At 34.1% G+C, this 14,565-nt stretch overlaps 1 protein-coding gene across 1 annotated transcript in view; it reads left to right on the top strand.

The window, feature by feature from the left end:
• Nucleotides 1-9,738, top strand: part of Camta (Calmodulin-binding transcription activator) — a 272,872-nt gene extending 263,134 nt beyond the window's left edge. Inside the window, exon 22 of the mRNA XM_088225127.1 lies at nt 4,667-9,738. The gene's annotated coding sequence lies outside the window, so the exon portion shown is untranslated. The remainder of the gene's footprint in view (nt 1-4,666) is intronic.
• Nucleotides 9,739-14,565: the final 4,827 nt, after the last annotated feature.

Below are 14,565 nucleotides of genomic sequence, written 5' to 3'. Positions count from 1 at the left end.
CGTTATTTTTTTTTATATTATCTAATAAAATTGTATTATTTGTTACGTTTTTGAAAACATTTACATATTGCAACAGAGATAGAGAATATTTTAGAGAAGTCACTATGGAAGTCTAGGCATTTACAGCGCTTACAACCTGTCATTGGCTGATTTATGTCGCCACATTTTACATTGTGTAGTATTCACCATTCTGCCCATGTTTCAACGTCTAAATTTCTTTAGTTCTTTTATTTCAATTTTTTTTGTGAATTTGAAGAGCTGAAACCTTTATTAATGTGGGTAAGATTGAATTATTTAATATATTACTAGATAACGCCTTAAATTATTTTTCTATCTGTGTACTTCTTAGACCAGTTGGCTACAATATGATTTTTAGTTTGTCCAAACGTTTGTCAGGCAATGACTTCTTCATACGATTTATATAAACGATGCTTATTTATGTTTATTATTTTGGCTCCACACGAGTTGTATCTAAAGTGCTATAATGTACACTGCTATTACTACTACTACTACTACTACTACTACTACTACTACTACTTTTACTACTACTCCCACTACCTAAATTAGGATTTTGCCGGTAGTGTCTTGATGATTTGATGTTCCACTGTGATTTGTTATAAATACGTATTGTTTTTCTTCTGTTGATTGAGTGCATGTTGTATAGGGCAAATTATTCTAATGTTTCCTATATGTATTTGGGTTTCATGTCGTTTGATTGATTTGTTTGTATTACTACGTTCTTCTTCCTTTTCGATGCGGGATCTGGAGCGTACGGCCGCGGTCTCAATTTAGAACTAACACTGTATTCCTCCACTGTAATACTGGGAAATTAGAAAAGGGTGATTGTGCTGACCATGTGTATTTGATTGATAACAAACTGACAAAACTGCAGTGAGGGGTACAATGAAAGTTTTTAAAGTTTATTTGTTTTGTCATTTTCGCGGTTTGATTGTAAAGAAATATTAAATTTTCGCTTAATTAGTTTGAAAAATATAAAAAAATTGATATTGATATGCGAAACTGAAGAAAGACTCAAGTCTTTATGAACAGTTTCGGGAAAGGGGTGGATGCTTTCATTGTACTCCCACTACCATTACGCCATTTCCTCGTTGGGGTAGGCAGAGAAAATGGACTACTACACACGTCTATCCTGGTATACATTTCTAGCTTCTTCCACATTCATATTTCATGGTATATATATATATATGCCCTTCGGTTCTGCCTGTTTTTGACATGACCGTGACATTTAAGATTTTTGTTTATCTGATAATGCCACGTCTTCCTTGGTCGTCCTCGTCCCATGTAACCGTTCATTCTCGCTATATATACCTGTTTTACCATTCTTTCGTCATCCGTTCGTTCTATATGACCAAACCATCTCAAAGACCCTTTCAATTATATCTGATTTACATTTACACTCTCGTTTGATTTCATGATCCGCAACCCCATCTTACATTGATTTTAATACATGCGTTTGAGAGATCGCATTTATACCGCGTTCATTCGGCCTCTTTCATCATTCCTCTGCCAGTTGCATGTTCCACTTCTATACATACGTGTTGGGATTAAAACTTAGTTGTCCACTGCCAGTTTAGCTTCGATTGACATATTTTTACTAGCAATTATTGTGCTCAGTGCGCCGTTCATTTTTTTGCCCACATTCACTCTCCTTTCAATATCCTTTTCTATTCTTCTATCTCTTAAAACATTATTTTCAAATACACAAATTCTTCAATTCATCGAAGACATTCGTTGTTTAAATTTATTATGCAATCAGTAACCTCACTTCTTTCAAAATACCATCACTTTTGACTTACTTTCGTTCATCACCAAGTCGCTCTCTAGACTTAAATCATACAGCCAATAAACAATATTAATTTGAAAATAGGAATAAATCATATTTTGTCGTCTTAATAGTGTAATCAATTGAGCTACAACTTCCGTCGTAGAACCGCCATTTATTGCACAAGTAGCTAGATTATTAATATTTTATGCCTTTAAAAAAATATATATCATCTAAGTGTAAATAAAAACGAATTGCACTATGATATTTTTATGCGTGAGTTTCTACTACCAGCTCAGAACAAAGTATCCCTCTCCCGTTTTATGCATTCCACCCTGCCCCGTTGACCGCACCTCCCCACGTTCCTCCTACCTACCTACCCGTGAGCGCCTAACAATTTACTTTATTACCTTGCAAACGAATAAACGAGCGTGTGAATAAATGTTTTCTCCTGTTTATCTACGTGATTAACGTGATTTATTGTTTATGTGATACAAACACCTACCAGTTATCTTTCTTCAAAGATTATTTAAGAAATGACACTAAAAAGTATATTTTAAAAAAATCTTTAAAAAAAAAACCTGTTAAGCTTCTTTTCTTGAAGCTTTTTAGCAGTTCTGGAAGGAAGTTTATTTATTTATTTATGGACGTATTTAGTCCATTTGACAATGGTAAATACATTTCTTTATAATATATACAGGCACAATTGAAATAAAATACAACTAAAGAAAATTAAAGGTAAGACAACGTTTGAATAATAATTCCTACCGCAAAACAAGATCTTGTATATCTTAGTGATTGTTTAAATCTAGATAGACTGCATAAAAAAGACCAGATCTTGTCTCGAGTTTTAAATTCCGCACAATCGGGACATTGGTGCATGCAAGCCACAGTGTGTGCTGTGTTGATCAAGGAATAGCACATTATTATTAATTCGCTAGCGGCAGATTAAAACATTGAATGCCACTTGTTCCATTAACGATGGTATACAATTAAGCCATTTCGTAAATAAAAAATTGTGTTATTTCTACGTTTTTGTAGACTTGTGACTTTTTACATTGACTCGATTTCTCCGTAAGTGTAGTCTCCTCTCTCGAAGCCTATCCATTTCCATGATTCTTTTCTTAACAGACGCACCGATTCGATTCGATTTGATATGATTTATCTGGCCTACATATAGAAAGGAGACTAGATCACGGAGGCATTTTCTAAAGACGACAAACAAGTGATCAATAACTGTGAGAGCTTTAACAGTGAACCACTGGCGGCTCCAGACCAAAAACATTGGCAGTGCATTTTTTTACATTTTGACAACTTGTATATTATTAAGTTCAATAATAATATAATTATATGATAGGTCTGACACTTTTACACTTTTTTTCTTTTACACTTTTTTTTTGCACCACAACAGGCCAGGAGGCCTAATTACAGTGGTGAATTACATCACAGAGCACCCAGGCTTGAGAAAAATCACATTTTTAATTTTTGTGTTCTCACCGGGAATCGAACCCGGAACCTTCCGTGCGTGAGTCAAGCGTCTTGACCACTACACCACGGAGGCCGCCGTGATAAACGAGCAATAATATGACAGCCCGCGCATCGGAACCAGAAACGCTAAATGCGCTCAACATAATAAGCACGTTATAGTTAACTACATTCGTACTAATATCACGTCATTACGCATGTTCAAAGTACTATTGCAAACGAAATTCAAATCTGCGCATGCGTTGGCAATGCCCGGAATATGTATATTATCTTCTCTCTAACGCACAATTCATCGGTATGAAGCATTGTCTGTCTCGCGCAAATGACGATTCTAGGAGATATAATATACTTTTGTTTTTCATTAAAAAAAAAAAATAATAGCAGGGGCAAGGTATGACGTATGTTGGACCATTATGTGTTTACGTTTTTTAATATTTGACTCTAAGTTATATTATAACTATATGCTTAAGGTATTAATAACCATTAATATAATATTTTGAGTTTGTCAAAATGTTTGTAGACAAGGACTGGATTCAACTCCCTGGGGAGCTGATTACAACAGAGATGAAGAACATTTCAGAAAAAGTAATATATAAGTCTAGGCTTCTACAGGGCTTATGACCTGTCATTGGCTGGTTTAAGTGGCCACTTTACACACTGTGTAACATTCACCATTCTGCCCATATTCGAACAACTAAATTCTTTCAAAATATTATTAATAAATTCACCTGGTCCATGAAGAAGTATAGAAATTGAAAAAATTAAATTTTCAGGCGTTGCCTAGTATGTAGGTGAAATAATTCAAATAGATGAATCTCACTCGCATAAATGAAGGTTTCAGCTCTTTAACTTCCTAAACATCAACAGATGAAAGAATTGAAAGAATATAGTTGTTCAAATATGGGCAGAATGGTGAATGTTACACAGTGTGTAAAGTGGCCACTCAAACCAGCCAGTGACAGGTCATAAGCCCTGTAGATGCCTAGGCTTCTATATTACCTTTTCTGTAATGTTCTTCATCTCTGTTGTAATATGTTAATTAATATAATATATGTTCATTGAAGTTTATGTTTATGTAATGTTTTTTTTATTTGTAGTATTCTTTAATAATATGCATGCTACGCATGTTGTATCCCAACTCAACACAGGGCTCTTGACCTCGTAGAGTTAGGAATATGTATTTTTTTTTGTAATATGTATCTTTACATGAATAAATTTCAAAAATTTTAATCGACTAGGGAAATTAAGAATTATTATTTATCATACTAAAACATTCCCAATTTTTTTTTACTGTCACTATCTTTTTCAAATACACAAATATGCAACATTTAATATTTTGTGAAACAAATTAAATTGTGTCTTTCATTATTAATAAATTGCCGTTTTCTTTTGTTTCAGATATGTCGAACATCCATTTAGTTCGAAAATCAACGCAGTGTTTTAAAAGGGAGAAGACGGTGAATGCAAAGCGACGGATAAGGAATATAAATATAACTTCTAGGAAGTTGGTAATTCTTGTTAAAATAAAATATATTACGAAAGGAGAAAATGTTCAACTTTATAGTTTGCTCCAGAATTTATGTGAAAATGGTACTCAATTTTCAATAAATGAAAAAATTTCAAGGATTCCTATAAGAAGCGGGCAAAACTTGAACTAATGCAAAAAGGTTCGCGTTTGTGACAACACCCGAAGCTTTCTAGATTGAACCGTTTTATTTTTCTGATCTTTTCTGTTATATTTTTTTGCCTAGTCACATTTCCTCTTTGTTTCAAGTCGGACTGTGCTTAACGCGGAGGTGTAAAATAAGACAGAAAATACTAAAACGAAATAGTTTATTCGAATGAAAGAACAAACCACATATTTTTTATTTCTCCTTTAAGTCTACCTTTTATGTAGCGCCACTATTAAAAACTTAAGGCGTAAAATAACAATTTTTTTTTTTTTTATCGGTACAGTGAAGATTATATAAATGAGTTAAAAAAGAATTTTTCGTAATCAGTGCACTTTTATACTCGTACTTTATGTTTTACGTTTATTGTCTAAATTGTGTATATATTGCGAATATTTTATTGAGAAACCTGGTTTTGTATTTTATATTACAAACATAATTTTTCCTATCTTTTTATGCTCGGAATAATTTTGTGTGTTGCCTTAAACAATTTGAAATATTTATCTGTCGAAATCACTTACAACTTGTTAACTCTTAACGGCCTCTGCAAACATAAGTTGTGTACTAAATTTTCCATTACCCTTCGAATCCGAGTATATTTTTCTCGGAGATTCTTACGGAACTGTACAGTATTGCCGCCTTATAAATATTTATCAATCTCAGTTAAACTAGTTTCTTTTTACTCCTTGAAGACTTTCAAAAGTCCGTAATATAAATCACTCCTACATAAATATTCACGAATTCTGTAGTTACTTCGAAGATATTTACTTAAATTAATGTTGAAGTCTTCTTACTACCATTGAATGCAAAGCATCCACAAAAATGTGTTTTAAAAGTTCTTAAATGAAATTGTACGTGTGTATTATTTTCGTCTGTGGTTTTAAATTTTTGATCATAATCATCATCATCGTTCCATTTCCGCTCCCTAATTAAAGCATATGCTGTCCACAAAGAGTCTCTATACATCTCTATCGGCTGCCAGCTTCTGTACATCCTCCCAAGTCAGGTTCGCGTTCTGTAGTTCTGACATAAACTGCCGCAGAGCAGTCAGCAGTGAACGTCGAGAACCTGATGCCTTGTAAAGTAGGCAACCGCGGTTAAGGCTCTCAGGAGGCGCCCGCAGCGTACAACAGTATCGCCTCTGCTCGATGACGGTTGTCACCGGGGTTTGCTGCGTCCGTTCTCTTATTACACACCGTTCCAAGATTCTTCCGAGACACCTATTCACATAACTCAGTATCTTACGGTTTTGGTCAAATTAAGCGCTTAATTAATTTAATTTATCGGGACTTCATTTATTTAGTATATCTCTTCCATAGAATTAAGAATAGTCCAGAAACCGCATACGCACATCAAACAAAAGGCGACTAAACTACTCATAAATGAGTAGGTTTACATTTTGACCCATCAGTTTCTTTGTCGACGTCGCTCAGTACGCAACTCCTGATTTGAATTCAACTATGCCGTGTTGTGTCCTTATAAAGTGTAGAAGTACTGCTAGGATCTTAAAGAAACAGGATGCAATCACATTTCATGTGTAAATTAGCAAACGAATGTGTATGTAACAAATACATAACTTAAAAATTGAATTATTTTTCCACTGTCAGATTGTCGAAGAAACAAAATGACCATTTCGTTAGTGTGGCCAGGGTAGTAAATTTTTTTACCCTACTTTGCTCATCTAATGAGATAACTAATGAAACTTGGATCTCGGATTTAACAACTCTATCGTGGACATTTGACCGACATTATCTTTAAAACATCATATATTATTTAACATGATATAAAAATGACAGTTTTATGTAAAACTAAATTTGTTTTATATATTTTTTTTTAATTTGAATTTTATTGATAACTTACGGGTTACATACATTTAACAAAATATTTTCACTTTTAAAATTCACATTCTACTGTTAATAATAATATTTTTAACATCTTTTGTAAAGGTTGTCTGAGTCTTTTGTTTAGTTTTGTCTGGTAGTTTATTGTATAATTTCAGTCCATGGTTTAATAAGTCTCGATTGTCCTTTTCTCGTTTTAAAAGATTGTATATGATATTTTTCTGATATTCTCGTATTGTGTTCATGTTTACTACAGTTTTTTTCAAGTTTTAATTCTTCGTCTACAATAACATCAGTGGCTAATTTATGAATAAATTTTAAAGATTCTAGTTTAAAGAGTTCAGTTACATTCAATTGTTTAGTTTGTTCAAAAAGTTCTTCAGTTGCTGTTAGATAGGGAAGGTCATATACTAACTTTAATATTTCATTTTGCTGTCTTTGTAGTCTGTTTATGTCATTTTGATTTCCTGTTCCCCATAGTAGTTGCATATAACATATTTTAGTTTTTACATAGGCTTCATACATTTTTTTTTTCCTTCATTGGAACAAAGTTTTTGATTTAAAAAAATAGACTCGATAAAGTCGCCACTTTGCTTATTAAATTGTTGATATGAATTGTCCATGTCAATTGTCTGTCTATTGTTAGTACTAAGTATAAAATTTAAGTTTAAAGTTCATTAATTCAATTACTCTTATTGAATGATCCTTTACTTATCTACTCTGTTGTGTCGATCAATATTTCCGCGCGCACGATAAAATTTTAGAGAAATTAGATTGTTTTTTTTTACCTTACATTTGTGTTATGATTATATTTTTTTCCATCGTGCAACATTACGCGACAGCATCACGAATGCGCGTGGCGAAAGTGAGGCATAGTGGGGGAATTATTGGACACAGTCCGATGTATTCAAATATGATTCTACGCTCCTTCTGGACTATTCTTAATTCTATGATATCTTCATTCTTCGTAAACTCACTATGACAATTCTCCTCGTTATTTCCAACACCGTGTCTGCAATTATTCTTCTTTTTTCTTGGTTCGGAGCATCGCTCCACACGCGTTCTATTTTTATTCGCCTTTTTACATCGTTTTTATTTTCTTATTCAAATTGGTTCGTGCGATGTTAGCCAAGATCGTTGAACTTGGCTCCGCAGCGCACAGAAGGGTCACTTTGCCCACTACGACAGTCACGCATACTTCTCATTGTGTCCTCCTCCGTCCCTGCGGTATGCGGTAGCGGCATCTCCTTCCCGCGCCCGCACCCGCACGTGGTTTCGCTCCGACTTGCCGAGAAACAATATAACTCCCATTTACACCGAGGGTTCAACTTTTAAAAAATAATAAAAACGTGCACATTTTTACGTGAGAGAAAATTTAACGGGAATTCGTGATTTTTTCTTTGTTTTGTTTTTATGTTTTCAAACAAATAAGAAAATTTTGACGATTAAACAACATTTACGAAAAATCGCGCCACTGGTATTTGCTTAACAAGATCATAAAGGTCACGATGTCTTTAATATTTTTTGTTATTATTATTTTCTTTATATCGTGGGATAAAACCCTGTCTATAACGTCAACAATGAGGCCTCTGGAAAGGACCTCTGCTAATCGCGCTTACACGAAATGCGTCACAGTAACCTCAGAAAACAATTTTAACTTAGACAAAAAGCCACGGCTTCAATTCTACATTACTTTATCTTAAGTTTAAACAAATTAAAGACATAACCCGCCAAACTTCTTCTATTTTAAAAGCTTGTCAGCAGGTGCGAAAGAGAGGATAATTAAATGCACTCCCGATTTTTAACTGCAATAAAATAATATACCCTTACTTAACGAGTCGGCCTCGTTTACCTACCATGCGAGAGGTTTCCGGTTCGATTACCGACATGATTGAAATGAAATATTTATTTTAAGGGGTGTTATCACATTACAATATTTCATAGTCGCTGGACGGTACCTGAAGCGTGAAACTGGTCATCTTACCTTCATTTACAAAAATGATCGAGATACGCTGCGATTGGTATACCAATGCTGCGCTCTATGCACCAATAGGTGCCGAAAGGGAATGATGATGAAACGACGCATGTAATTATAATATTTATTTACATATTGAGAGTTGACCACAGAATGGCATCTTACACATGCGAACAACGGAAAAACATACGCGTATTTATTTATCGAATTCGGCTTTTAAAATGTATAATGCTATCGAATTTTAAGTTAATTAATAATTTTTAGTTTCTGCTCTCTAGAACTATTTAAAGTTAATATTTCGTTCCTCGTTTCGGTAAAACACTATCTTAGAACTATCTTGCTTAATATTTAGCAATCGGTCCGATAGTGATGTGGGTGCTATAACACGTAACTCATTAAGACCATTTCCCTTAAACTAACATTATCTACCGCTGTCAGTGGAATAAATTCCCTTTTAATTGCAACGAAAGAATTTCTCCGGAACGATAGTGGAAGAGTAGAGAAAAAGAAACGCGAGATAAGGAGAAAAAGCGGTACTTGCAATGGAAAATTTACCTCTGGGGAGTGGATAATAATCGTCGCTGGAGGTCTTCAAAATCAATTCAGCGATATTAAAATCGTTCATTTTATTCCGATTTTAGTTATGTCATTAGAGAAGATGCTTTATCTTTATATCCTGAGACTGTCGGACGTTTTATGTAAAAGCGAAACCATCTCCCCCATTCTTGACTTAGTTAAATTTAACGCAGATTGTAGATCGTATATTGAAGGCATCAATCGACATCTCCTATCGAAAGTTTTTCGTATAAATATTTTTTAAATATGCGTATTCTAAAAAAATCTTGGAACTGACCTTAAAGTGCTCTACACCAAATCAAATTAGTGTCATTAAAATATGTATTTAATTATCACAAAACTTTTTTAAAACGATCTATGGATATTTTTGTTACGCGAAATCGCATAAATAATGCCGTTTTTCAATACTAATCTTGAAAAATATTTATTTTATTTTCTGCATAAAAACGTTAAGCACAAAATAAATTATGTTTGTTCACCTTATAATTTTAATAAACACCAATATAATGTACGTTAATGCGATATGAATTCGCGTTAGCGTAACTCAGAAATGGAACAAAAAACTATAAATATATTTTTATTTGAAGAACGGGCTCGTTTCCTTCAATTCCCGACCGCATCTCTTAAAGTCCATTGTTTTCTTTATATTCCAGAGTAAAAGGGTCAATTTGAAGTAAACCCTTAGCACGCACACTCGGTGAAACGTCGCCATAAAGTTTTGGGGTTTATTTATTTTATGTTAGCGCTGTTCTGTCCTATATTGATGCGAACACTCACGATTTAGGAAGACGTTCCTTCTCGGTAATAGAAAGTACCGCGATTTTTTCTTTTACCCTCAGTCGTGTATTGCTTAAGGCATTTTGAATAAACACCCAACCATTAAAAATGAACTAAAATGATCAACTATAAATTGATTTACAAAAACATTTATGTTTTCGTATAATATTATGTAAAACCAGGTTTTTATTTATGTACGATATATATTTTATTCGTGTATTATTTCGTTTCGGTTCATCTATACGATTTTTTTTGATTCTAAAAATGCCTGTAGAGTATTATTACATATTTTTCGAATAAGAAAAACATGTGTTCGTCGTTGTGTAAAAAAGTGACAAATATATTTCATAATATTTACGAGTAAAATAATTTCAGGAGATAAGTCTGACGCGGGTGAAGAGTGGGTAGGGAACAGTGTAGCAGAAACCATTGCACGGCAAGAGGAACTTCATCATCTTGTATGGTGGACTTTGGTGTTCTGTGATCTATGGAAATGAGTACAGGATCGAAAAGAAAATGCTTAGAAAGGATCAAACTCCGAGGATCTTGTTCGGCAACAGTGAGATTTAAACATAGCGGATAGTGATTTAACTAACTATAAAGGTGGTACTTAGCTAGCTAGATTAAAATTCTTCTCTTGATCGGTAATATTTTATTAATCCTTAGGTCCTTATTCCCTATCGACGGGATCGCGACAGCGAATCCTTCTATTCTAATTGGCCGAGGTCCTAGCGGCTAGGATCGTCCTACGTTTTCGCGTAACGACCATTGAAATTTAGTTTTACCTACCTTAGTGTCCATTCGGGGCGCGGGGAGTCGTTCTTCTCCGCTGAGCGCCATCCGATTGTTTCGGAATGGCTCTACCGAGGATCGTAATCCCGAGTTGTTACAGCCTTCGGAAGATCACCCGCGCCCCGGTGGTTGAATAGTTAGCTTCGAATTCCTCTTAGAAATTAAGATCTTGTTAAAATATGAAAACAACCTATTCCTCTAACAGTAACAAACGCTAGCAAACGCAACACCAAGATTTATATCGAAAACAAATATTTGCAAAATTTAGAAGTTATCTTTAGACATAAGTAAAACATATAAAATTTAATATTTTTAGACTAAGCAGAGTACCTTGATTATTATATACCTACATAAAATATATAAAATCAATAGCTTTAAATTAAGAAATAGTAAAACTATTTTCTAACCCGTATATTTTGAATGAAATGATGTTACGAAAAAATATTTAGCGGTCAATCCTGAACTATTGGGCAATTTTAGTCTACGAAAGCGAGTGTATATAATTAATTATCACGTTATTTTGAATATTATCATGTTTGTATTCAAAACAAAGGTTGTTCTAATGTAAACATTTTCACAAGATGTGTTTATGTTTGGTCGTTTTAAGAAAATCTTCATTACTTCAAAATGAAGAGTATTTTTAAAAGATATTTGTATTAATTGACATTACACGCATGTCATTTGAAAATCGTTTAGTAGATAATAACTGTAACTTAGTTTTTATAAAACCAAATTTAAAAAAAATGCTCGGTCGGATACTAGGAATTAGTTTGCACTTGAAGTTTACTTTCGTAGTTAAATATACTTAATTTGAATATGTTAATAGGAAAAATAATACGATGTAGTTGATTTGGCATTCATTAATCTGTACATAATATTCAACGGTGAAATCGAAACAATGATAATAATAATATAAATATATAATTGCAATACATGAAGAGCTTACGAAACTGAAGAACTCAATCACGAGTGACATGTACAAATACATAATTCTCCTGGTTATTCCGGAGAAGAATGCCGGGCAATTTAATTGACACGAACAGCGAGCGTAAATTTCCATTTCCCTTGCCTTGAGTGTGACATACTATAGCGGAAGCTGGGGAGACTGAGGAGACTGAGGAGGGCCATAGTAAGTTACAGCGAGCAAGTAGCCTACTTCTGTAACGGCGCACCGCGTTATCGTACCGAGTAATGGCCAGCTAGACACGGGGTCCAACTGCCCCGAAAATGCCATTCATTATCTCTAGAAATTCTCAGTCGGTACTTTAATAAGTGTTCATCAAATCCCCTTTCTCCGGTTTGGTGGCGGACAGCATTTAAATACAAGTTAATTAGCCGTCCGACGCGATAACCTCGCCGCGCTTTTTATTTTCACCGTAAATCTTCATTTTTCTTTCTGTCAAACAGAAATATATCTCGTTTCGACTCGTGTTTCTATGGCTTTATTGCAAATTGCTTTTATCGAAAAAGCGCCGAAACGGAGCGAGCAAGAAAGCAATTATTTAGGACAAGAATTTGATACAGCGTTTGTCACGTGATTCCATAGATTTCGGTATTCCGTACCGAAGGTATTGTGTTCCCCGATATACGATTAATTCACGGAAAAGTTTCATTCCGCGGTGAAACATATACGTGCGCTCGTATTTACCTGCATAGTTCGGTTCGCTGCCATGTCTTGTTAGAAGGCATTCCTAAACTGCCACGCTGCGCACTCTACAGAATGCCGAACACTTTGTTTCCCGTGCAAGACGTTTATTTCATATTTACAATAATGTATAATTCTGCGGCTTGTAAGCATTTTAGTCGTGTAAGTTTATGTTGTACTGTTATGTTTTCAGATGTATATTATCGTTTATGCATGGTTTATGATACGAGTCAATAACTTATTGCATGTACTTAAGATATATTTTAGTGTTATAACAGGTATAAAACACATAATCACTCTTTTTACTCTTTTATTTGGATTATTGTAGTTAGAAACATTGATATTTCTACATTCCACACTGTTTAAATTAAAATTGCTTAAAATTAATTATTCTTAACTTTAACTTTTAAGGATGTAGATAACTGAAAGGTTAGTTATTAATAAATTCGTCTTCTAATTTCGACGAAGTAATTAAAAATCAATAAATTGTTACATAGTGACTTGACTCTTTTCTTTCGAGTTATGAAAATGTGATCGATATTTCTTATAATTGTATTAAATTCAACATGAATATTGGATGATAAGAAATGTACACCCGTTTGTCCGCCGATCATCGTCTCCTCGTCTCCAGGAACGACCGTTCGTATGATTCGGTCTATAGTTTCCCGACCGATGATTGTGATGTTAACGACCCTGCCATCTAGTGGTGTCGGGGTGAAATGACGCTGGCGGCGGCGGCGGCGGCGGTGAAGTATTTATAAAGAGATAGTTAAAGAATTTTCAGACTTAAAAGAAACGTCCTTAAGAATAAAATAGTCATCGCATTCAAAACCACCCTAAGGCGGCTCGAATAACTTAGGTACCTAATGCGCAAGAGTAGATCTCCGCTAGGCTTTCTTTACCAAATATTATATGAGAGAGATATGATTGAAAATATATTATTATTATAAAGCCTACATGAAAACGAGTAAGTACTTATAATCGCTTATTTTAAAACACTTAAAATTTATTCCTTTATAGATAAACTAAAAGTTTTTAGAAAAACATATTTTATACTATTAGTAAGCCGTTCGAAACATTAATACCTACCGTAAAGTGATGTATTCAATCAATCGTGAGACTAACATTATTGATGATATATTTAACTGAAATGTAATTGTAATATAGTAACCACGAGTATGAACTATGAAGAATAAGACAATTAAAGCCCAGGTTCCACGTAAATAGCTCGCAGAAGATATTTTTGAATGAATTACTTAATGATGAAGTTAGTCTCTAGTATAGAGTTTTGAGATATTATGATCGGTGGACGTTTGTGCGGTCGCGTAGTCGCGCGTTCTTCGGTCGCTAGAAACCGAGTGGAAATACAGACCTCGTTCATCATCCCCGCGTACACTACACTGTACACTGTACCAGTGTCCCGTAGGGGATTATCGTATTATCGCCCCCCACCCTCCTTCGCTGTTTTCCGATTTATCCATTTATTTAAGCAGAAATAAATACTTTTTTCCTTTGTTTTGTCGCTCTGTTTGACCGACAAAATATTATATTGTTGTTTATTCTCTCAGTAAATATGGCGTACGTCCTTTTTTCTTTGCTGCAAAAAGGTTCAAGGCGTCGGAATTTTTTTGACGAAAGCGAAATCAATCATCGTATTAAATTACCGCAAATAACAACTTAAACGGCTTGTTATTTATAAACCAAAATATTATTTCCAACGGATTCTCTTGACCCCGTTCAGTCTAGAAATCTAGACTGTACAGCTTAAAGAAAATTATTATTACATTAATCTTTCTGTTCCCAGATTTGATAGATGACGTCTGTTATTAAAAGTCGCTGCAAGCGCATTTTGTATTATACTCACCTCTGCGCATACACACGAGTACACGCGACCGTACAAGCGTTAATTTTTCAAAATTAAATTTTCAAGGTATTTTCATTAATATTCTTAGAATAAGTCACGCTAATACGCTAACTGAAAAAATGTGATTATATATAATATATAAATTATTAAAGTATTT

Source organism: Micrasema longulum, unplaced genomic scaffold, assembly GCF_059751315.1.
Source record: "Micrasema longulum isolate JH-2025_06_02 unplaced genomic scaffold, ASM5975131v1 h1tg000331l, whole genome shotgun sequence".
NCBI lineage: Eukaryota > Metazoa > Arthropoda > Insecta > Trichoptera > Brachycentridae > Micrasema > Micrasema longulum.
Note: the sequence above shows the minus strand (reverse complement) of the source record. Positions and strands in the feature narration are given on the sequence as shown.